Raw genomic sequence first — 27,174 nt, 5'->3', positions numbered from 1 at the left:
ATAAATGTTAGCCATATAGGTAGGGCAATTGCAAATGTTAATGCTAAATGTCTTGTTCTAGTAAAAATATAAGGGAATAATCCTATGAAATTGTTAAATAATATTATAATAAAAGTTGAGATGAAAATGAATGTTGTTCCATTAAATGATTTTGGTCCAAGAAGTGTTTTAAATTCATTATGTAAGGTTAAATTTAGTTTATTTCAGATAATGTTAATTCGTGATGGTGTAAGTCAAAATAGTGATGGGATTAATAATAGTCCTAGAAATGTTCTAGTTCAATTTAATGATAAATTAAAGATGTTAGTTGATGGGTCAAATGTTGAGAATAGATTTGTTATCATTTTCAATTTAAGTTTTTTATTTCAATTGTTCCTTTTTCTGCTCTTTTAATATGGTTAGGTTTAAATGAGAAGAAGTTTATTTGATTAAACAAGATTAATGTAGCTGAAAATATAATGAATAGTGAGAATCATATAAGAGGGGATATTTGAGGGATTTGGATATAATTTACCCATCAGAAGTAGTCGTTAATTTACTATTATATGGTTTAAGAGACCATTACTTACTTTCAGTCATCTGATGAATTTCAAGGTGTACTAATTTTTTTTAGTTACTTTAGATTGACACTCTAATGTTATTTATTTTAACTAACTCCTTAAATTATCCTAGATAATCACTTAATAAATAAATTTACTGAAGTTCTTTCAATTACAATTGGTATAAATCTGTGGTTTGCTCCACAGATTTCTGAGCATTGTCCAAAGAATAATCCAGGTCGATTTATTGTGAATGTTCCTTGATTTAACCGACCTGGCGTTGCATCAATTTTAACCCCTAATGCAGGAACTGCTCATGAGTGTAGAACATCTGATGCTCTTGTTAATACTCGTACTTCTGTATTTATTGGTAGGATTGTTCGGTTATCTACATCTAGTAGTCGGAATCCATCATTTTCTAGGTCTTGTTCTGGTGTTATATAAGTGTCAAATTCTACGTCTATGAAGTCTGAATATTCATATCTTCAATATCATTGTCGCCCAATGGTTTTAATTGTAATTATTGCATCTACTGAATCATCAAGTAAATATAATAGTCGTAATGATGGAAGGGCAATAAAAATTAATGTAATTGCTGGTAAAGCTGTTCAGATTGTTGCAATTAAATGTCCATGAAGTATATTACGGTTAGTATAGGCAATAAATAATATATAACTTAGGGCATAACCTACAATTACTGTAATTAATAATAATACGACCATAGTATGATCATGAAAGAATGATAATTGCTCCATTAATGGTGAAGCTCCATCTTGAAGAGATAAATTTGATCATGTTGCCATTAATAAATATTTTCTAATAAAAGGTCAAACCTTTATTTGTAGAGCTTAAATCTACTGCACTAATCTGCCATATTAGAATCTAGAGATTAATGGTAATTCTGAGTAACTATGTTCTGCAGGAGGGTTATTTTGTAGTCATTCTGTTGATCTTCTTATGTTAGCTCTAAATATAATTGCTCGGTTTGTAATCATTCTTTCTCATATAATTACAATGAATATAATGATTCCTACAATAGAAATTGTAGACCCAATTCTTGATACTACGTTTCATGATGTATATGCGTCTGGGTAGTCAGGGTATCGTCGAGGTATTCCTGCTAATCCTAGGAAGTGTTGAGGAAAGAATGTTAAATTTACTCCAATGAATATAATTGTAAATTGGATTTTTAATCATGTATTATTTATAGTTAATCCTGTAAATAGTGGATATCATTGAATTACACCTCCTATAATTGCAAATACTGCTCCTATAGATAATACATAATGAAAGTGGGCTACTACATAATATGTATCATGTAATACAATATCAAGTGATGAATTTGCTAATACTAATCCTGTTAATCCACCAATTGTAAATAGGAAAATAAATCCTAGAGCTCATAATAATGGTGGATTGAACTTGAATTTAGTTCCATATAATGTAGCTAATCATCTAAATACCTTAATTCCTGTAGGTACAGCAATAATTATTGTTGCTGATGTAAAATATGCTCGTGTGTCAACATCCATTCCTACTGTAAATATATGATGTGCTCATACAATAAATCCTATTAGTCCAATTGATAGTATAGCATAAATTATACCTAATGTTCCAAATGATTCAATTTTTCCTCTTTCTTGACATACAATATGTGAAATAATTCCGAACCCCGGTAGAATTAAAATATAAACTTCTGGGTGTCCAAAGAATCAAAATAGATGTTGATATAGAATTGGGTCACCCCCTCCTACAGGGTCAAAGAATGATGTATTTAAATTTCGATCTGTTAATAATATAGTAATAGCTCCTGCTAAAACTGGAAGTGAAAGAAGGAGAAGTAATGCTGTAATAGCTACAGATCATACAAATAAAGGTGTTTGATCTAAAGTTATACTTTCTGATCGTATATTAATTGCTGTTGTAATTAAATTCACTGCACCAAGAATAGATGATACACCTGCTAAGTGCAGTGAAAAAATAGCTAGAGGGTCAAAGAATGATGTATTTAAATTTCGATCTGTTAATAATTTAGTAATAGCTCCTGCTAAAACTGGAAGTGAAAGAAGGAGAAGTAATGCTGTAATAGCTACAGATCATACAAATAAAGGTGTTTGATCTAAAGTTATACTTTCTGATCGTATATTAATTGCTGTTGTAATGAAATTCACTGCACCAAGAATAGATGATACACCTGCTAAGTGCAGTGAAAAAATAGCTAGATCTACAGATGCACCCCCGTGTGCAATAGCTCCTGCTAGAGGAGGGTAAACTGTTCATCCTGTACCAGCACCATTATCTACTATAGAAGATGTAAGAAGAAGGGTTAGTGAAGGTGGTAGTAATCAAAAACTGATATTATTTATTCGTGGAAATGCTATATCTGGTGCACCAATTATTAGTGGAACAAGTCAATTACCAAATCCACCAATTATAATAGGTATTACTATAAAGAAAATTATTACGAATGCGTGAGCTGTAATAATAACATTATAAATCTGGTCATCCCCAATTAGAGATCCGGGTTGGCCAAGTTCAGCACGAATAAGTATTCTTATTGATGTTCCTACTATTCCTGCTCATGCTCCAAATATGAAGTACCAATGTCCTAATGGTTTGTTGAGAATAATCATTTTTGCGGTAAGATGGCTGAATTTTAGGTGGTAAACTGTAAATCTACTTATGAGATGTTTTCTCTCTTATCATATTTAGGTCTTATATTCAATTATGATTCTAGACTGCAATTCTAGAGGTGTAAAATTTTACTAAGGCCTAAAAGATTATTCTTTTAATTATAACTTTGAAGGTTATTAGTTTGATTAACTTAAGTCCTTAGTATAATGAAATTAAGGTTGATGTTGAAATCAATCCTATTGTTGAAATTATTACTGTTATAGGAAGAATGATTCTTGATTTTTGGGACTTTATCTTTATAGATCACGAATTTTCTGTGTATGATATAATTAGAGCTGAGAATCTAATACGTATATAGTAGTAGAGTGTAATTGTAGTTAATACAACTATAATAGTTATAATAGTTGTTATATTGTTTTCTATTAATGATTGTATTACAATTCATTTTGGTAAGAATCCAAGGAATGGTGGTAGTCCACCTAAAGATAATAAAGATAAGAATATTATGAATTTAATTTCGGTTTTTATATTTCTGGCTGAATAAATTTGATTTATGAAAAATAAATTTATTTGCTTAAATAATAAAACTATAATTAATCTTAATAGTGAGTAAATAATGAAGTATAGTTCTCAGATGTTTTCTCTGACTGTTAATGATCTAATTATTCAACCTAGATGTCTGATTGATGAATATGCTAAAAGTTGTCGTAAGGATGTTTGATTTAAACCTCCTATTGCCCCACTAATAATTCTTAAGATAATAATTGTTCAAATAAAAGTTCTTAATTGAATACAATAAGATAAGACCATTATTGGGGCGATTTTTTGTCATGTTATTAATGTTAAACAATTATTTCATCTTGATGCTCCTATAACTTCTGGAAATCAGAAATGGAAAGGTGCAGCTCCAATCTTTAATAATAGTCTAGATCTAATTATTATTGATGGGATAAATTCTGTTTCCCATCCCATGGGATATTTTATTTGAATCAGCAAAATTGAAAATAATAATATTGTCGATGCTATTGCTTGGACAATAAAATATTTAATTGATGATTCATTTATTATTATATTTTTATTTCTTGTTAGGAGCGGAATAAATGAAAGTAAGTTGATCTCAAGTCCTATTCAAACCCCAAATCAGGAATTTGATGAAATGGACAGGATCGTTCCTATCATTAATGTTGATAGGAAGAGAAGTTTTGTAGAGTTGTTGGTCATTAAAAAGGAGAGGATTGATACCTCTATAAATGGGGTATGAACCCATTAGCTTGTTTAGCTTACCTTTTTACATTAAGGTGTATGATGCACGTTAGTTTTTGATACTAAAGGAGGTAGTTTAATTCTATCTTATGTAATTTTAATGAAGATAATTTTATTTACTTTATTTACCCTATCAAGGTAACCCTTTAATCAGGCACTTCATTTATTTAATATATAAATCGAAAGTTTTTTTTGAAATTCTTTTATGTATTATTTTGTTTAATTAGGATTAATTTATCCTGCTCATTTTTTTTATATATATATAATAAATAATTTATATTAATATATTACATTTAATTGAAATTAAAGTATTATAAGTTCATCTTACCATTATCAATTGATTATTTTAATGCAATTATTTACCTAGGATTATAGCTATTATGTTTTTAGCTTAAAATAGGTTATTATAATATAATATATATAATAATATGTAATTTAGTATTTAATATTATTATAATTGGATAAAATAAATAAAATTATTTATTTAAATATAAAATATTATAATTAATTATCAAGTGATTTTGGATTTAGCAATTGATTTAGTATCGGCATAATTCGTGCCAGCAGCCGCGGTTATACGATTGATACAAGTGAATATTATTGGTTAAAACAGTTGTTTATATTCTTAGGGTTGAAATATAAATTTGTAAGGTGAAATGTTAAAATTTATTTGTGGCCCTTTTTATGAATCTGTGAAATTTAAATAATAAACTAGGATTAGATACCCTATTATTTTAAATGTTAATTATATTTACCAGGGTACTATTAGTTAAGGTCTTTAAACCCAAAGAATCTGGCGGTATCTCATTCCATTCAGAGGAACCTACCCCATGATTGATAATACACGATTTACTCTACTTCATTTATTTGTTTGTATATCTCCGTTATCAGAGAATCTTTTTAGAGTTATACTTCTCACGATTTATAATTATAAAATATTTCAGGTCAAGGTGCAGCTTATAGTTAAGAGGAGGTAGGTTACAATAGATTTTTGTTTATAACGGATTTGATAGTGAAATACTGTTAATGAAGGTGGATTTGATAGTAATTTAATTTATTTTATTTAACTGATATTTGCTCTGAGATGTGTACACATCGCCCGTCGCTCTCATTATTGATTATTCTATTTTATTTTAAAGTAGCTTCAATTTAGATGAGATAAGTCGTAACATAGTAGATGTACTGGAAAGTGTATCTAGGAAGAGTTTCAAGATATAACTTATTAGTAAAGTGTTTCATTTACACTGAAAATTTTTCTGTGCAAATCAGGATATCTTGATTATTTATTTTATTATATTTATTTTTGGTTTATTTAATTATTTAATATAAATAATTTTATTGTATTTTTGTCTTAGTATATTTTATAGAATTGATTTTTTAAATTATAGTTTATTGGTAATGCAAGTGTTTTATGAAATATTATTTTAAATTTTTTTAAGTAGATTTTATTTATTGTACCTTTTGTATCAGGGTTTATCAAAATTTTAGTATTTATTTTACTTGTCTCGATTTGGGTTGATTTATAAATAATTTATAGTTAATGTATCATAATTATTATTAAATTATTTATAGAAATGAGATGTTAATCGTTTCCCAAGATATCTAGTTTCTTAAGAAAAAATTTAATTTTTTAAAGTTATTTGTTTTTATTTAATTTTTTAAGTAAAAATATTAACTTATTTATTCTTTAAGGGATAAGCTTTGAAGTTAATAACCTATAATTTATTTTATAGAAATATAATAGTAAGCTTTAAACCAGCTATCTTTAAGATTACGTTTTAGTTCATTATTTTTTATTTTGATTTTATAAATATTTTAGGTTTTTTATTAAGATTATTAATTTAATTTTAAAATTTTTGTAATAATGATAGAATTAGTATATTTATTTGTATAAAATTTTTACCTTGTCAACTTATTATAAGGAACTAGGCAAAATTGATTTCTGCCTGTTTATCAAAAACATGTCCTCTTGTTTATATTTTGAGGTCTGGCCTGCTCACTGAGCGTATTTTTAAAGAGCCGCGGTATTTTGACCGTGCAAAGGTAGCATAATCATTAGTCTCTTAATTAGTGGCTGGAATGAATGGCTTGACGAGAAATCAACTGTCTCTTAATAAATTTTTGAATTTAACTTTTGAGTCAAAAGGCTTAAATTCTTCTTTAGGACGAGAAGACCCTATAGAGCTTGACATTTTACTTTTATATAGTTTTTTGTTTGTCTTTCTATATTTAATGATGATGTTTTGTTGGGGTGACATGAAGAATAGATAAACTCTTCATTATTATATCATTTATTTATGTTTGTTATTTTGATCCATAATTTATGATCATAAGATTAAGTTACCTTAGGGATAACAGCGTAATTGTTTTTGAGAGCTCATATCGACAAAGCAGATTGCGACCTCGATGTTGGATTAAGAAAAATTTTGGGTGCAGGAGCCCAATGATTAGGTCTGTTCGACCTTTAAATTCTTACATGATCTGAGTTCAGACCGGCGTGAGCCAGGTCGGTTTCTATCCTAAGATTGTTAATCCATATTAGTACGAAAGGACCATATGGTTAAAATATTTTTTGTTATATTGATTAATATTAATTTATTTACTATTTTGACAGATTAATGTGTTGAATTTAGAATTCATTTATGTAGATTTTTTCTGCAAATAGTATTGATACTTTATGATTTATTTATATTTATTTTGAATTTTCTTTTATTGGTTATTTGTGTTTTAATTAGTGTCGCCTTTTTAACTTTATTAGAGCGTAAGGTTTTAGGTTATATTCAGATTCGAAAGGGTCCAAATAAGGTAGGTTTTGTTGGAATTCCTCAGCCATTTAGAGATGCTATTAAGTTAATTTGTAAGGAGCAGCCAATTCCTATTATATCTAATTACCCACTTTATTATTTTTCCCCTGTTTTTAATTTAATGATTTCTTTAGCCGTTTGAGTAATTTTTCCTTATTTAACTTATATGTGTTCTTTTTCTTATGGATTTTTATTTTTTTTATGTTGTACTAGATTAGGTGTTTATACTGTTATAATTGCTGGTTGATCTTCTAATTCAAATTATTCATTATTAGGTTCTCTTCGTTCTGTTGCTCAAACAATTTCTTATGAAGTTAGTTTAGCTTTAATTTTATTGTCTTTAATTATTTTAATTGGTAGTTTTAATATGTTTGATTTTATAAACTATCAGCTTTATTGTTGATTTATTATTATTTCTTTTCCATTAGCTTTAGCTTGTTTTGCTTCTTGCTTAGCTGAAACTAATCGTACTCCTTTTGATTTTGCTGAAGGGGAATCTGAGTTAGTTTCAGGATTTAATATTGAGTATGGTGCGGGTGGTTTTACTTTAATTTTTTTAGCTGAATATACTAGAATTGTCTTCATAAGAATGTTATTGGCTTTAATTTTTTTGGGCATGGTTTTTATTCTTTTATATTTTTTATTAAGCTTGCTATTATATCTTTTGGTTTTATTTGGGTTCGTGGAACATTACCACGGTTCCGTTATGATAAATTAATGTACTTAGCTTGAAAAAGTTTTTTCCCTTTATCTTTGAATTTTTTTATTTTCTTTGTTGGTTTAAAGATTTTATTTATCTCATTTGTTTAGTGAAATTTTTTGAGAAAAGTTAATAGAAGAGTTAAACTTCTAATTTTATGTTTTCAAAACATATGCTTTTCCTAAGCTAATTAACTTTATTCCTTAATTAATTTATCTCATGCGTTTGCGACATGGACATTAATTAAGAAATATGTGAAGTAAATAATTGTTAAGATTTGACCTGTTATAATATAAGGTTCTTCAACAGGTCGTTTACCAATTCACGTTAGTAAGCATACAACAACTACTATAATTCAGAATAAAATTTGATTAATAGGGTAAAATTGAATGCCTCGGAATGGTGTTTTATTATAAAATGGTAAAATTATTAAGATTCTAATTGATGAAAATAATGCAATAACACCTCCTAACTTATTAGGGATAGATCGTAGAATTGCATATGCAAATAGGAAATATCATTCTGGTTGAATGTGAACTGGTGTTACTAATGGGTTGGCAGGTACAAAGTTATCTGGATCTCCTAATAGGTAAGGATTAATTAAACATAGTATAATTAATAATGATGTTATTATTACAAATGTAATAGAATCCTTAAAGGTAAAGTATGGATGGAATGGAATTTTTTCAATATCTCCATTTAGTCCAAGAGGATTATTAGATCCTGTTTGGTGAAGAAAAAATAAATGAATTGCTGCTATAGCAGCAATAATAAATGGTAATACAAAATGGAATGTGAAGAATCGATTTAATGTTGCATTATCAACAGCGAATCCTCCTCATACTCATTGGACTAAATCTGTTCCTAAGTATGGGATTGCTGATAATAAATTAGTAATAACTGTTGTACCTCAAAAAGATATTTGGCCTCAGGGTAAGACATATCCTATAAATGCAGTTGCTATAACTAAAAATAAAATCACTGTACCAATTATTCAGGTATGTATATATATATATATATAAGATCCATAGTAAATTCCCCGTCCTACATGTAAGTAAATACAAATAACAAATATAGATGCTCCATTTGCGTGTAAGGTTCGGATAATTCAACCATTATTTACGTCTCGGCAGATGTGTACTACACTACTGAATGCTATTTCAATATTTGATGTATAATGTATAGCTAAAAATAGTCCAGTTACGATTTGAATTACCAAACATAACCCTAATAGGGATCCAAAATTTCATCAAAATGAAATATTTGTTGGGGCAGGTAAGTCAATTAAAGAGTTATTAATAATTTTAATTAAAGGATGTCTTAATCGTAAGGGTTTATTCATTAGTAATTATCTTATTTTACGAATAGGTCCCTGATTAATATTGGTGATTTTAACAACTGCTAGTAGTGCTAAAAATAAATAAATTATTATTATTATTGTAATAATGAATGTTGGTCTATTATATAATTTTTCTAAAGATATTGTTATTTCTTGATAATTGATTGAATTATCAATATTTATAGTTTCGGTGTTTTTGAAAAAGTCTATAAATATAGATATATCTAGAATAATTAATATTAATATGATAAATACTCAAATTATTAATGTAATAATTATAGTGATTGATTTAGGCTGAAATATTTCGTTTGATGCAATTCTTGTAATGTAAATAAATAATACTAGTATACCACCAAGAAATGTTAAAAATAAAATATATGATAATCAATATCTTTCTATTATTGTTCCTGTTATTAATCCAACTAGGAAGGTTTGAAGGATAATAAAAAGCATTATTGATATTGGGTGTCTTAATTTAATAAAATTAATATTTATTACATTTGATAATGATATAATTATTATTTTGATCATTTCAGGGGTTAGTTTATTTAAAATACCGGTTTTGGAGACCGATGATGGAAGCTTTTCCACCTCTGAAGTTTTAAAAGTGGGGGCTGGACTTATTTCCGGTTTAAAAGACCGGCGTTTTTTTGAAACTATTAAAACTAATGTTTATATTCTCTATTTTTACTTCTTTATTGATTTATTTTGCTGGTGTTTATGTTTTTTCTTCTAAACGTAAACATTTATTAATGGTTCTTTTGAGATTAGAATATATTGTTCTTTCTTTATTTATGTTAGTTATTGTTTTTCTTATTGAGTTTGATTATGATTATTTTTTTCCTGTTATTTTTTTAGTTTTTTCTGTTTGTGAGGGTGCTTTAGGTCTTTCTATTTTAGTTTCAATAATTCGTTCTCATGGTAATGATTTTTTTAATTCTTTTGGTTTATCTTTATGTTAAAGTATTTATTTATAACTATTTTTTTGATCCCTCTTTGTTTATTAAATAATTGTTGATAGTTGGTTCATTCTTTAATGTTTCTGTCGGGTTTTGTTTTTATAATTTGTGTTTATTCATATGCTGATTTGAATATAATTAGATATTATTTTGGTATTGATTATTTTTCTTTTAGTTTAATTTTACTTAGTTTTTGGATTTGTTCTTTAATAATCACTGCTAGAGGTTCAGTTTATTTAAGTTCATATCATTCTAATTTTTTTGTTTTTATGGTTTTGATTTTAATAATTATGCTTTATTGTTCATTTGCTAGATTAAGTCTTCTTTCTTTTTATATTTTTTTGAGGCTAGATTAGTTCCTACTTTACTTTTAATTTTGGGTTGGGGTTATCAACCTGAGCGTTTGCAGGCTGGTGTTTATTTAATTTTTTATACTTTGGTTGCTAGATTACCTTTATTATTAGTTTTATTTAAGGTTTCTGATTTTTCTAATACTTTATATTTTCCTTTATTGGTTGATTTTGGTTCTTATTATTTTATGTTTTATGTATTTATAATTTTGGCTTTTTTAGTTAAGATACCTATGTTTTTGGTTCATTTATGACTTCCTAAGGCTCATGTAGAGGCCCCTATTTCAGGTAGAATAATTCTTGCTGGTGTTTTATTAAAGTTAGGTGGTTATGGTATTTTTCGTGTTATAAAGGTTATTTCTTATTTGGGTTTAAAGTTTAATTATTTTTGATTGTCTTTAGGTTTATCTGGGGGTGTTATTGTAAGATTTATTTGTTTTCGTCAGGTTGATTTAAAGTCTTTAATTGCATATTCTTCTGTTGCTCATATAAGAATGGTTATTGGTGGATTGATGACTATGAATTGATGAGGTTGTGTAGGTTCTCTTTCTCTAATGGTTGGTCATGGTTTATGTTCTTCTGGTTTATTTTGTTTATCTAATATTATTTATGAACGTTTAGGTAGACGAAGATTATTAATTAACAAGGGTATAATTAATTTGATGCCAAGAATGGCTTTATGATGATTTCTTTTAAGATCATCAAATATGGCTGCTCCTCCTTCTTTAAATTTGGTAGGTGAAATTAGATTATTAAATAGAATTATATCTTGATCTTCTTTTAGATTCATTGCTTTGATTTTTTTATCTTTTTTTAGAGCTGTTTATACTTTGTATATATATTCTTATTCTCAGCATGGGAATTATTATTCTGGAGTTTATACTTGTTCTCTTGGTTATTTTCGTGAATATCATCTTTTACTTTTACATTGATTGCCTTTAAATATTCTCTGTTTAAAGGGTGAATATTTCTTTGTTTAGTTTGCTTAGGTATTTTAATTAAAAATATTGTTTTGTGGAATCAATGATATGAAGTTTTTCATCTTAGGCCGTGAATTTATTTTCTATTTGTTCTTTGAGTTTTTTTTCTTTGTTTATTTCGAGAACTATAATTTTTATTTTAGGTATTTATTATTTAATAATTGATTATAGAGTTTTTGTTGAGTGAGAGCTTTTCAATTTAAATGGTTCTATAGTTGTTATAACTTTAATTTTGGATTGAATATCTCTTATTTTTATATCTTTTGTTATATATATTTCTTCTTTGGTTATTTATTATAGAGAGGATTATATATCTGGTGAAAAGAATATAAATCGTTTTATTATTATTGTTTTAATATTTATTCTTTCTATAGGTTTTTTAATTATTAGTCCTAATTTAATTAGAATTTTATTAGGTTGAGATGGTTTAGGTTTAGTTTCTTATTGTTTAGTTATTTATTATCAAAATGTAAAATCTTATAGTGCTGGTATATTAACTGCACTTTCTAATCGTATTGGTGATGTTGCTATTTTAATTTCTATTGCATGAATATTAAATTTTGGTGATTGAAATTATATTTATTATTATGATTTTATTTCTAATTCTTTTGAAATAAAGCTCATTACTATATTAATTGTTTTAGCAGCTATAACTAAGAGAGCTCAGATTCCTTTCTCTTCATGACTTCCTGCTGCTATAGCAGCTCCTACTCCTGTTTCTGCTTTAGTTCATTCTTCTACTCTTGTTACTGCTGGTGTTTATTTATTAATTCGTTTTAGACCAATATTGGATACTTATAATTGTGGTTGATTTTTACTTTTAATTGGTTGTATAACTATATTTATGGCTGGATTGGGCGCTAATTTTGAGTTTGATTTAAAGAAGATTATTGCTCTTTCTACTTTAAGACAACTTGGTTTAATAATAAGAATTTTGGCTATAGGTTATCCAAAGCTTGCATTTTTTCATTTATTGGCTCATGCTTTATTTAAGGCATTATTATTTATATGTGCAGGTTCAATAATTCATAATTTGAAGGATTCTCAGGATATTCGTTTTATAGGATCAATTGTTAATTTCATACCTTTAACTTCAGTTTGTTTTAATGTTTCTAGTTTATCTTTGTGTGGAATACCTTTTTTAGCGGGATTTTATTCAAAGGATTTAATTCTTGAGATGGTTTGTTTAAGATGAATTAATTGTTTAATTTTTTTTCTTTATTTTTTTTCTACTGGTTTAACTGCTTCTTATTCTTTTCGTTTGTTTTATTATTCAATATCTGGTGATAATAATTTTTATTCTAGATTTTCTTTTGATGATAAGGGTTATTATATTTCATTTGGAATAATTGGTCTATTGTTTGTTGCTGTTTTTGGTGGTAGTCTTTTATCTTGATTAATTTTTCCTATTCCTCATGTGATTGCTTTACCTTATTATTTAAAGTTTTTAACTATTACAGTTGTTATTTTAGGTGCTTATTTAGGTTATCTTATTTCTAATTTTGATTTTTCTCATAATTTATTTTCTTTAAGTATACTTTCTTTTGTTAGATTTGCTGGTTCTATATGATTTATACCTTTTCTTTCAACTAAGTTTATTAGATATATTCCTTTAAATATAGGTTATTATTCATCTAAGTCATTTGATTATGGTTGAGGTGAATTACTTGGTGGTCAAGGTTTATATAGATTATTTATTTATTTAATTGGTTATATTCAAGGTTGATATGATTCTAATTTCAAGATTTATCTTTTAACTTTTATTTTTTGAATATTTATTTTGGTAATATTGTTTTTCGTTTACTTAAATAGCTTATAATTAGAGCGTGACACTGAAGATGTTAAGGAAGTATTTTTACTTTTAAGTATTTATAAATATAGATATATTATTTTTACAGTGAAAATGTAATGTTTTATTTAAACTATATAAATTTTAGAAATATTAACGGAGTTTAACCGCTAATATAAAAAGTTAGCAGCTTTCATATTGGCTTTACATTTCCTTAATTGGAACTATTATAGTTCAATTATATTATTAACAGTAATACGCCTCTTTTTGGCTTCAATTAATAAGAATAAGGGTAGTACATACCAATCTTCCAGGTCGAAACTGACTGCAATATTTCGCTTCTTATTCTATTTAAGGTTGATTGATAATATCAATACTTTTTGAATGCAACCCAAATGTTATATTTAACTACAACCCTTTATTCTGCTCATTGTAATGCTCCTTGGTTTCATTCATGGTATAGTCCTCCTAATAGAACTAGAATAAAAAATATTGTTGATACTGTTCAGATTATAATGTCTGAAGTTTTAAAAATAATTACAATTGGTAGAATTAGTGCAATTTCTACATCAAAAATTAAAAAGATTACTGCGATTAGGAAGAATCGTATTGAGAATGGTATTCGTGCTAATCTTTTTGGATCAAACCCACATTCAAATGGTGATCTTTTTTCTCGATCATTAATTAATTTTTTTGATAGTGTTGTTGCCAGGATTATAACAATTATTGGAATAATAAATCTAATGAAAACTCTTGTTGATAGAATTAGAATTGTTTTTCTTGATTTATATCAAGCTTTCTGATTGGAAGTCAAATGTACTATTTATACTAGAAAAACAATTATCTACCTCATCAATAAATAGAGATATATAACAATAATCATACTACATCTACGAAGTGTCAGTATCATGCTGCTGCTTCAAATCCAAAGTGATGTCTTGGTGAAAATTGATTTATTGAGTGTCGAAGTAGACATGTTGATAAAAAGATTGTTCCAATAATTACGTGTAAACCATGGAATCCTGTTGCAACAAAGAATGTTGATCCATAAACTGCATCTGCAATGGTAAAAGGTGCTTCTCAATATTCATATGCTTGAAGTATTGTAAAGTATAGTCCTAATAACACTGTGAAGAATAATCCTTGTAGTGCTTGAGTATGATTAGATTCCATTAAACTATGATGTGCTCATGTTACTGTTACTCCTGATGCTAAAAGAATAGCTGTATTAAGTAATGGAATTTGTATAGGGTTAAAGGGTTGAATTCCTATTGGAGGTCATAGTATTCCTAGTTCAATTGTTGGTGCTAATCTTCTTCTAAAGAATGCTCAAAAAAAAGAAACGAAAAATAATACCTCTGATGCAATAAATAAAATTATTCCTCATCGTAATCCAATTGATACAAATCCTGTATGTAATCCTTGATATGTTCCTTCTCGTACTACATCTCGTCATCATTGAATTATAGTTAGTAGGGTAATTCCAAATCCAATTATGAATAAGTTAATATTAAATAGGTGGAATCATTTTGCTAGTCCTGATACTAGGACTATTGCTCCAATTGCTCCTGTTAATGGTCAAGGTCTATAGTCTACTAAGTGGAATGGGTGGTTTGAGTGAGTTGTTAACATAGGTTTAATATACTTCTCTAGAATATAGAGTTCTTGGAATTGAGAAAACATAGGCTTGAATTATTGCTACTGCTGATTCTAGAATTAATAGAAGTATTTGTCCAATAATTAGTAATGAGATTAAGTTTATTGCTATAGATGGTCCTGTGTTTCCTAATAAGGTTAATAATAAGTGTCCTGCAATTATATTTGCTGCCAACCGTACTGCTAATGTACCTGACGAATAACATTACTAATTGTTTCAATTAGTACTATAAATGATATTAATGCAGGCGGTGTACCTTGTGATACAAGGTGTGTAAATATATGATTAGTATGGTTAATTCATCCAAATAATATAAATCTTAGCCATATAGGTAGGGCAATTGCAAATGTTAATGCTAAATGTCTTGTTCTAGTAAAAATATAAGGGAATAATCCTATGAAATTGTTAAATAATATTATAATAAAAATTGAGATGAAAATGAATGTTGTTCCATTAAATGATTTTGGTCCAAGAAGTGCTTTAAATTCATTATGTAAGGTTAAATTTAGTTTATTTCAGATAATGTTAATTCGTGATGGTGTAAGTCAAAATAGTGATGGGATTAATAATAGTCCTAGAAATGTTCTAGTTCAATTTAATGATAAATTAAAGATGTTAGTTGATGGGTCAAATGTTGAGAATAGATTTGTTATCATTTTCAATTGAAGTTTTTTATTTCAATTGTTCCTTTTTCTGCTCTTTTAATAAGGTTAGGTTTAAATGAGAAGAAGTTTATTTGATTAAACAAGATTAATGTAGCTGAAAATATAATGAATAGTGAGAATCATATAAGAGGGGATATTTGAGGGATTTGGATATAATTTCCCCATCAGAAGTAGTCGTTAATTTACTATTATTTGGTTTAAGAGACCATTACTTACTTTCAGTCATCTGATGAATTTCAAGGTGTACTAATTTTTTTTAGTTACTTTAGATTGACACTCTAATGTTATTTATTTTAACTAACTCCTTAAATTATGTTAGATAATCACTTAATAAATAAATTTACTGAAGTTCTTTCAATTACAATTGGTATAAATCTGTGGTTTGCTCCACAGATTTCTGAGCATTGTCCAAAGAATAATCCAGGTCGATTTATTGTGAATGTTCCTTGATTTAACCGACCTGGCGTTGCATCAATTTTAACCCCTAATGCAGGAACTGCTCATGAGTGTAGAACACCTGATGCCCTTGTTAATACTCGTACTTCTGTATTTATTGGTAGGATTGTTCGGTTATCTACATCTAGTAGTCGGAATCCATCATTTTCTAGGTCTTGTTCTGGTGTTATATAAGTGTCAAATTCTACGTCTATGAAGTCTGAATATTCATATCTTCAATATCATTGTCGTCCAATGGTTTTAATTGTAATTATTGCATCTACTGAATCATCATGTAAATATAATAGTCGTAATGATGGAAGGGCAATAAAAATTAATGTAATTGCTGGTAAAGCTGTTCAGATTGTTTCAATTAAATGTCCATGAAGTATATTACGGTTAGTATAGGCAATAAATAATATATAACTTAGGGCATAACCTACAATTACTGTAATTAATAATAATACGACCATAGTATGATCATGAAAGAATGATAGTTGCTCCATTAATGGTGAAGCTCCATCTTGAAGAGATAAATTTGATCATGTTGCCATTAATAAATATTTTCTAATAAAAGGTCAAACCTTTATTTGTAGAGCTTAAATCTACTGCACTAATCTGCCATATTAGAATCTAGAGATTAATGGTAATTCTGAGTAACTATGTTCTGCAGGAGGGTTATTTTGTAGTCATTCTGTTGATCTTCTTATGTTAGCTCTAAATATAATTGCTCGGTTTGTAATCATTCTTTCTCATATAATTACAATGAATATAATGATTCCTACAATAGAAATTGTAGACCCAATTCTTGATACTACGTTTCATGATGTATATGCGTCTGGGTAGTCAGAGTATCGTTGAGGTATTCCTGCTAATCCTAGGAAGTGTTGAGGAAAGAATGTTAAATTTACTCCAATGAATATAATTGTAAATTGGATATTTAATCATGTATTATTTATAGTTAATCCTGTAAATAGTGGATATCATTGAATGACACCTCCTATAATTGCAAATACTGCTCCTATAGATAATACATAATGAAAGTGGGCTACTACATAATATGTATCATGTAATACAATATCAAGTGATGAATTTGCTAATACTAATCCTGTTAATCCACCAATTGTAAATAGGAAAATAAATCCTAGAGCTCATAATAATGGTGGATTGAACTTGAATTTAGTTCCATATAATGTAGCTAATCATCTATATACCTTAATTCCTGTAGGTACAGCAATAATTATTGTTGCTGATGTAAAATATGCTAGTGTGTCAACATCCATTCCTACTGTAAATATATGATGTGCTCATACAATAAATCCTATTAGTCCAATTGATAGTATAGCATAAATTATACCTAATGTTCCAAATGATTCAATTTTTCTTCTTTCTTGACATACAATATGTGAAATAATTCCGAACCCCGGTAGAATTAAAATATAAACTTCTGGGTGTCCAAAGAATCAAAATAGATGTTGATATAGAATTGGGTCACCCCCTCCTGCAGGGTCAAAGAATGATGTATTTAAATTTCGATCTGTTAATAATATAGTAATAGCTCCTGCTAAAACTGGAAGTGAAAGAAGGAGAAGTAATGCTGTAATAGCTACAGATCATACAAATAAAGGTGTTTGATCTAAAGTTATACTTTCTGATCGTATATTAATTGCTGTTGTAATGAAATTCACTGCACCAAGAATAGATGATACACCTGCTAAGTGCAGTGAAAAAATAGCTAGATCTACAGATGCACCCCCGTGTGCAATAGCTCCTGCTACAGGAGGGTAAACTGTTCATCCTGTACCAGCACCATTATCTACTATAGAAGATGTAAGAAGAAGGGTTAGTGAAGGTGGTAGTAATCAAAAACTTATATTATTTATTCGTGGAAATGCTATATCTGGTGCACCAATTATTAGTGGAACAAGTCAATTACCAAATCCACCAATTATAATAGGTATATAATAGGTATATAATTATAATTTGTATCAATTGGATTACGATTATTTATTAGTGAAAAGAAAGATTAAATAAGAAAGAATTTAATACATTTATTGCTATACATGTTCCATATTAATCTTTAATTATATATAATAGAGAAGTTGTTGTGGTCATACATAGGGTCGTTTCTTTTTTTTTGTTAATGTTTGTGGTTTTTTTCTTTTTTTTTCTTTAAATATTTGAATCTTTTATTTTTTCCTGAATTAATAGATTTAAAATTTTCTTATTTTTTATTTTTAAAAGTTTTATTCTTGCTTGTTTATTCACTTTTTCTTTGTATTATATGTAAGTTTTGTTAGGCTAAATGTTCTTTTTGCAGTAATTTGATTTAATTATCAAGTGATTTTGGATTTAGCAATTGATTTAGTATCGGCATAATTCGTGCCAGCAGCCACGGTTATACGATTGATACAAGTGAATATTATTGGTTAAAACAGTTGTTTATATTATTAGGGTTGAAATATAAATTTGTAAGGTGAAATGTTAAAATTTATTTGTGGCCCTTTTTATGAATCTGTGAAATTTAAATAATAAACTAGGATTAGATACCCTATTATTTTAAATGTTAATTATATTTACCAGGGTACTATTAGTTAAGGTCTTTAAACCCAAAGAATTTGGCGGTATCTCATTCCATTCAGAGGAACCTACCCCATGATTGATAATACACGATTTACTCTACTTAATTTATTTGTTTGTATATCTCCGTTATCAGAGAATCTTTTTAGAGTTATAATTCTCAAGATTTATAATTATAAAATATTTCAGGTCAAGGTGCAGCTTATAGTTAAGAGGAGGTGGGTTACAATAGATTTTTGTTTATAACGGATTTGATAGTGAAATACTGTTAATGAAGGTGGATTTGATAGTAATTAAATTTATTTAATTTAACTGATATTGGCTCTGAGATGTGTACACATCGCCCGTCGCTCTCATTATTGATTATTCTATTTTATTTTAAGATAGCTTCAATTTAGATGAGATAAGTCGTAACATAGTAGATGTACTGGAAAGTGTATCTAGGAAGAGTTTCAAGATATAACTTATTAGTAAAGTGTTTCATTTACACTGAAAATTTTTCTGTGCAAATCAGGATATCTTGATTATTTATTTTATTATATTTATTTTTTGTTTATTTAATTATTTAATATAAATAATTTTATTGTATTTTTGTCTTAGTATATTTTATAGAATTGATTTTTTAAATTATAGTTTATTGGTAATGTAAGTGTTTCATGAAATATTATTTAAAATTTTTTTAAGTAGATTTTATTTATTGTACCTTTTGTATCAGGGTTTATCAAAATTTTAGTATTTATTTTACTTGTCTCGATTTGGGTTGATTTATAAATAATTTATAGTTAATGTATCATAATTATTATTAAATTATTTATAGAAATGAGATGTTAATCGTTTCCCAAGATATCTAGTTTCTTAAGAAAAAATTTAATTTTTTAAAGTTATTTGTTTTTATTTAATTTTTTAAGTAAAAATATTAACTTATTTATTCTTTAAGGGATAAGCTTTGAAGTTAATAACCTATAATTTATTTTATAGAAATATAATAGTAAGCTTTAAACCAGCTATCTTTAAGATTACGTTTTAGTTCATTATTTTTTATTTTGATTTTATAAATATTTTAGGTTTTTTATTAAGATTATTAATTTAATTTTAAAATTTTTGTAATAATGATAGAATTAGTATATTTATTTGTATGAAATTTTTACCTTGTGAACTTATTATAAGGAACTAGGCAAAATTGATTTCCGCCTGTTTATCAAAAACATGTCCTCTTGTTTATATTTTGAGGTCTGGCCTGCTCACTGAGCGTATTTTTAAAGAGCCGCGGTATTTTGACCGTGCAAAGGTAGCATAATCATTAGTCTCTTAATTAGTGGCTGGAATGAATGGCTTGACGAGAAATCAACTGTCTCTTAATAAATTTTTGAATTTAACTTTTGAGTCAAAAGGCTTAAATTCTTCTTTAGGACGAGAAGACCCTATAGAGCTTGACATTTTACTTTTATATAGTTTTTTGTTTGTCTTTCTATATTTAATGATGATGTTTTGTTGGGGTGACATGAAGAATAGATAAACTCTTCATTATTATATCATTTATTTATGTTTGTTATTTTGATCCATAATTTATGATCATAAGATTAAGTTACCTTAGGGATAACAGCGTAATTGTTTTTGAGAGCTCATATCGACATAGCAGATTGCGACCTCGATGTTGGATTAAGAAAAATTTTGGGTGCAGGAGCCCAATGATTAGGTCTGTTCGACCTTTAAATTCTTACATGATCTGAGTTCAGACCGGCGTGAGCCAGGTCGGTTTCTATCCTAAGATTGTTAATCCATATTAGTACGAAAGGACCATATGGTTAAAATATTTTTTGTTATATTGATTAATATTAATTTATTTACTATTTTGACAGATTAATGTGTTGAATTTAGAATTCATTTATGTAGATTTTTTCTACAAATAGTATTGATACTTTACGATTTATTTATATTTATTTTGAATTTTCTTTTATTGGTTATTTGTGTTTTAATTAGTGTTGCCTTTTGAACTTTATTAGAGCGTAAGGTTTTAGGTTATATTCAGATTCGAAAGGGTCCAAATAAGGTAGGTTTTGTTGGAATTCCTCAGCCATTTAGAGATGCTATTAAGTTAATTTGCAAGGAGCAGCCAATTCCTATTATATCTAATTACCTACTTTATTATTTTTCCCCTGTTTTTAATTTAATGATTTCTTTAGCCGTTTGAGTAATTTTTCCTTATTTAACTTATATGTGTTCTTTTTCTTATGGATTTTTATTTTTTTTATGTTGTACTAGATTAGGTGTTTATACTGTTATAATTGCTGGTTGATCTTCTAATTCAAATTATTCATTATTAGGTTCTCTTCGTTCTGTTGCTCAAACAATTTCTTATGAAGTTAGTTTAGCTTTAATTTTATTGTCTTTAATTATTTTAATTGGTAGTTTTAATATGTTTGATTTTATAAACTATCAGCTTTATTGTTGATTTATTATTATTTCTTTTCCTTTAGCTTTAGCTTGTTTTGCTTCTTGCTTAGCTGAAACTAATCGTACTCCTTTTGATTTTGCTGAAGGGGAATCTGAGTTAGTTTCAGGATTTAATATTGAGTATGGTGCGGGTGGTTTTACTTTAATTTTTTTAGCTGAATATACTAGAATTGTCTTCATAAGAATGTTATTGGCTTTAATTTTTTTGGGCGGTGATTTTTATTCTTTTATATCTTTTATTAAGCTTGCTATTATATCTTTTTGTTTTATTTGGGTTCGTGGAACATTACCACGGTTCCGTTATGATAAATTAATGTACTTAGCTTGAAAAAGTTTTTTACCTTTATCTTTGAATTTTTTTATTTTCTTTGTTGGTTTAAAGATTTTATTTATCTCATTTGTTTAGTGAAATTTTTTGAGAAAAGTTAATAGAAGAGTTAAACTTCTAATTTTATGTTTTCAAAACATATGCTTTTCCTAAGCTAATTAACTTTATTCCTTAATTAATTTATCTCATGCGTTTGCGACATGGACATTAATTAAGAAATATGTGAAGTAAATAATTGTTAAGATTTCACCTGTTATAATATAAGGTTCTTCAACAGGTCGTTTACCAATTCACGTTAGTAAGCATACAACAACTACTATAATTCAGAATAAAATTTGATTAATAGGTTAAAATTGAATGCCTCGGAATGGTGTTTTATTATAAAATGGTAAAATTATTAAGATTCTAATTGATAAAAATAATGCAATAACACCTCCTAACTTATTAGGGATAGATCGTAGAATTGCATATGCAAATAGGAAATATCATTCTGGTTGAATGTGAACTGGTGTTACTAATGGGTTGGCAGGTACAAAGTTATCTGGATCTCCTAATAGGTAAGGATTAATTAAACATAGTATAATTAATAATGATGTTATTATTACAAATGTAATAGAATCCTTAAAGGTAAAGTATGGATGGAATGGAATTTTTTCAATATCTCCATTTAGTCCAAGAGGATTATTAGATCCTGTTTGGTGAAGAAAAAATAAATGAATTGCTGCTATAGCAGCAATAATAAATGGTAATACAAAATGGAATGTGAAGAATCGATTTAATGTTGCATTATCAACAGCGAATCCTCCTCATACTCATTGGACTAAATCTGTTCCTAAGTATGGGATTGCTGATAATAAATTAGTAATTACTGTTGCACCTCAAAAAGATATTTGGCCTCAGGGTAAGACATATCCTATAAATGCAGTTGCTATAACTAAAAATAAAATCACTGTACCAATTATTCAGGTATGTATATATATATAAGATCCATAGTAAATTCCCTGTCCTACATGTAAGTAAATACAAATAAAAAATATAGATGCTCCATTTGCGTGTAAGGTTCGGATAATTCAACCATTATTTACGTCTCGGCAGATGTGTACTACACTACTGAATGCCTTTTCAATATTTGATGTATAATGTATAGCTAAAAATAGTCCAGTTACGATTTGAATTACCAAACATAACCCTAATAGGGATCCAAAATTTCATCAAAATGAAATATTTGTTGGGGCAGGTAAGTCAATTAAAGAGTTATTAATAATTTTAATTAAAGGATGTCTTAATCGTAAGGGTTTATTCATTAGTAATTATCTTATTTTACGAATAGGTCCCTGATTAATATTGGTGATTTTAACAACTGCTAGTAGTGCTAAAAATAAATAAATTATTATTATTATTGTAATAATGAATGTTGGTCTATTATATAATTTTTCTAAAGATATTGTTATTTCTTGATAATTGATTGAATTATCAATATTTATAGTTTCGGTGTTTTTGAAAAAGTCTATAAATATAGATATATCTAGAATAATTAATATTAATATGATAAATACTCAAATTATTAATGTAATAATTATAGTGATTGATTTAGGCTGAAATATTTCGTTTGATGCAATTCTTGTAATGTAAATAAATAATACTAGTATACCACCAAGAAATGTTAAAAATAAAATATATGATAATCAATATCTTTCTATTATTGTTCCTGTTATTAATCCAACTAGGAAGGTTTGAAGGATAATAAAAAGCATTATTGATATTGGGTGTCTTAATTTAATAAAATTAATATTTATTACATTTGATAATGATATAATTATTATTTTGATCATTTCAGGGGTTAGTTTATTTAAAATACCGGTTTTGGGGACCGATGATGGAAGCTTTTCCACCTCTGAAGTTTTAAAAGTGGGGGCTGGACTTATTTCCGGTTTAAAAGACCGGCGTTTTTTTGAAACTATTAAAACTAATGTTTATATTCTCTATTTTTACTTCTTTATTGATTTATTTTGCTGGTGTTTATGTTTTTTCTTCTAAACGTAAACATTTATTAATGGTTCTTTTGAGATTAGAATATATTGTTCTTTCTTTATTTATGTTAGTTATTGTTTTTCTTATTGAGTTTGATTATGATTATTTTTTTCCTGTTATTTTTTTAGTTTTTTCTGTTTGTGAGGGTGCTTTAGGTCTTTCTATTTTAGTTTCAATAATTCGTTCTCATGGTAATGATTTTTTTAATTCTTTTGGTTTATCTTTATGTTAAAGTATTTATTTATAACTATTTTTTTGATCCCTCTTTGTTTATTAAATAATTGTTGATAGTTGGTTCATTCTTTAATGTTTCTGTCGGGTTTTGTTTTTATAATTTGTGTTTATTCATATGCTGATTTGAATATAATTAGATATTATTTTGGTATTGATTATTTTTCTTTTAGTTTAATTTTACTTAGTTTTTGGATTTGTTCTTTAATAATCACTGCTAGAGGTTCAGTTTATTTAAGTTCATATCATTCTAATTTTTTTGTTTTTATGGTTTTGATTTTAATAATTATGCTTTATTGTTCATTTGCTAGATTAAGTCTTCTTTCTTTTTATATTTTTTTGAGGCTAGATTAGTTCCTACTTTACTTTTAATTTTGGGTTGGGGTTATCAACCTGAGCGTTTGCAGGCTGGTGTTTATTTAATTTTTTATACTTTGGTTGCTAGATTACCTTTATTATTAGTTTTATTTAAGGTTTATGATTTTTCTAATACTTTATATTTTCCTTTATTGGTTGATTTTGGTTCTTATTATTTTATGTTTTATGTATTTATAATTTTGGCTTTTTTAGTTAAGATACCTATGTTTTTGGTTCATTTATGACTTCCTAAGGCTCATGTAGAGGCCCCTATTTCAGGTAGAATAATTCTTGCTGGTGTTTTATTAAAGTTAGGTGGTTATGGTATTTTTCGTGTTATAAAGGTTATTTCTTATTTGGGTTTAAAGTTTAATTATTTTTGATTGTCTTTAGGTTTATCTGGGGGTGTTATTGTAAGATTTATTTGTTTTCGTCAGGTTGATTTAAAGTCTTTAATTGCATATTCTTCTGTTGCTCATATAAGAATGGTTATTGGTGGATTGATGACTATGAATTGATGAGGTTGTGTAGGTTCTCTTTCTCTAATGGTTGGTCATGGTTTATGTTCTTCTGGTTTATTTTGTTTATCTAATATTATTTATGAACGTTTAGGTAGACGAAGATTATTAATTAACAAGGGTATAATTAATTTGATGCCAAGAATGGCTTTATGATGATTTCTTTTAAGATCATCAAATATGGCTGCTCCTCCTTCTTTAAATTTGGTAGGTGAAATTAGATTATTAAATAGAATTATATCTTGATCTTCTTTTAGATTCATTGCTTTGATTTTTTTATCTTTTTTTAGAGCTGTTTATACTTTGTATATATATTCTTATTCTCAGCATGGGAATTATTATTCTGGAGTTTATACTTGTTCTCTTGGTTATTTTCGTGAATATCATCTTTTACTTTTACATTGATTGCCTTTAAATATTCTCTGTTTAAAGGGTGAATATTTCTTTGTTTAGTTTGCTTAGGTATTTTAATTAAAAATATTGTTTTGTGGAATCAATGATATGAAGTTTTTCATCTTAGGCCGTGAATTTATTTTCTATTTGTTCTTTGAGTTTTTTTTCTTTGTTTATTTCGAGAACTATAATTTTTATTTTAGGTATTTATTATTTAATAATTGATTATAGAGTTTTTGTTGAGTGAGAGCTTTTCAATTTAAATGGTTCTATAGTTGTTATAACTTTAATTTTGGATTGAATATCTCTTATTTTTATATCTTTTGTTATATATATTTCTTCTTTGGTTATTTATTATAGAGAGGATTATATATCTGGTGAAAAGAATATAAATCGTTTTATTATTATTGTTTTAATATTTATTCTTTCTATAGGTTTTTTAATTATTAGTCCTAATTTAATTAGAATTTTATTAGGTTGAGATGGTTTAGGTTTAGTTTCTTATTGTTTAGTTATTTATTATCAAAATGTAAAATCTTATAGTGCTGGTATATTAACTGCACTTTCTAATCGTATTGGTGATGTTGCTATTTTAATTTCTATTGCATGAATATTAAATTTTGGTGATTGAAATTATATTTATTATTATGATTTTATTTCTAATTCTTTTGAAATAAAGCTCATTACTATATTAATTGTTTTAGCAGCTATAACTAAGAGAGCTCAGATTCCTTTCTCTTCATGACTTCCTGCTGCTATAGCAGCTCCTACTCCTGTTTCTGCTTTAGTTCATTCTTCTACTCTTGTTACTGCTGGTGTTTATTTATTAATTCGTTTTAGACCAATATTGGATACTTATAATTGTGGTTGATTTTTACTTTTAATTGGTTGTATAACTATATTTATGGCTGGATTGGGCGCTAATTTTGAGTTTGATTTAAAGAAGATTATTGCTCTTTCTACTTTAAGACAACTTGGTTTAATAATAAGAATTTTGGCTATAGGTTATCCAAAGCTTGCATTTTTTCATTTATTGGCTCATGCTTTATTTAAGGCATTATTATTTATATGTGCAGGTTCAATAATTCATAATTTGAAGGATTCTCAGGATATTCGTTTTATAGGATCAATTGTTAATTTCATACCTTTAACTTCAGTTTGTTTTAATGTTTCTAGTTTATCTTTGTGTGGAATACCTTTTTTAGCGGGATTTTATTCAAAGGATTTAATTCTTGAGATGGTTTGTTTAAGATGAATTAATTGTTTAATTTTTTTTCTTTATTTTTTTTCTACTGGTTTAACTGCTTCTTATTCTTTTCGTTTGTTTTATTATTCAATATCTGGTGATAATAATTTTTATTCTAGATTTTCTTTTGATGATAAGGGTTATTATATTTCATTTGGAATAATTGGTCTATTGTTTGTTGCTGTTTTTGGTGGTAGTCTTTTATCTTGATTAATTTTTCCTATTCCTCATGTGATTGCTTTACCTTATTATTTAAAGTTTTTAACTATTACAGTTGTTATTTTAGGTGCTTATTTAGGTTATCTTATTTCTAATTTTGATTTTTCTCATAATTTATTTTCTTTAAGTATACTTTCTTTTGTTAGATTTGCTGGTTCTATATGATTTATACCTTTTCTTTCAACTAAGTTTATTAGATATATTCCTTTAAATATAGGTTATTATTCATCTAAGTCATTTGATTATGGTTGAGGTGAATTACTTGGTGGTCAAGGTTTATATAGATTATTTATTTATTTAATTGGTTATATTCAAGGTTGATATGATTCTAATTTCAAGATTTATCTTTTAACTTTTATTTTTTGAATATTTATTTTGGTAATATTGTTTTTCGTTTACTTAAATAGCTTATAATTAGAGCGTGACACTGAAGATGTTAAGGAAGTATTTTTACTTTTAAGTATTTATAAATATAGATATATTATTTTTACAGTGAAAATGTAATGTTTTATTTAAACTATATAAATTTTAGAAATATTAACGGAGTTTAACCGCTAATATAAAAAGTTAGCAGCTTTCATATTGGCTTTACATTTCCTTAATTGGAACTATTATAGTTCAATTATATTATTAACAGTAATACGCCTCTTTTTGGCTTCAATTAATAAGAATAAGGGTAGTACATACCAATCTTCCAGGTCGA

The 27,174-nt window shown here is 27.0% G+C and overlaps 2 long non-coding RNA genes across 2 annotated transcripts in view; one reads left to right on the top strand and one right to left on the bottom strand.

Moving 5' to 3' along the window:
- The window catches only part of LOC126306434 (uncharacterized), a 163,283-nt gene that overhangs the window by 81,091 nt on the left and 55,018 nt on the right, over positions 1-27,174 (top strand). The window lies entirely within an intron of this gene.
- On the bottom strand, positions 659-16,662 carry LOC126306442 (uncharacterized). The gene is made up of 2 exons (XR_007553543.1): positions 16,197-16,662; positions 659-870 (listed from the first exon to the last, which is right to left on the bottom strand). It is a non-coding gene; the product is annotated as an uncharacterized LOC126306442 (long non-coding RNA).

Source organism: Schistocerca gregaria, unplaced genomic scaffold, assembly GCF_023897955.1.
Source record: "Schistocerca gregaria isolate iqSchGreg1 unplaced genomic scaffold, iqSchGreg1.2 ptg000333l, whole genome shotgun sequence".
NCBI lineage: Eukaryota > Metazoa > Arthropoda > Insecta > Orthoptera > Acrididae > Schistocerca > Schistocerca gregaria.
This window is presented reverse-complemented; position numbering and strand designations above follow the sequence as displayed.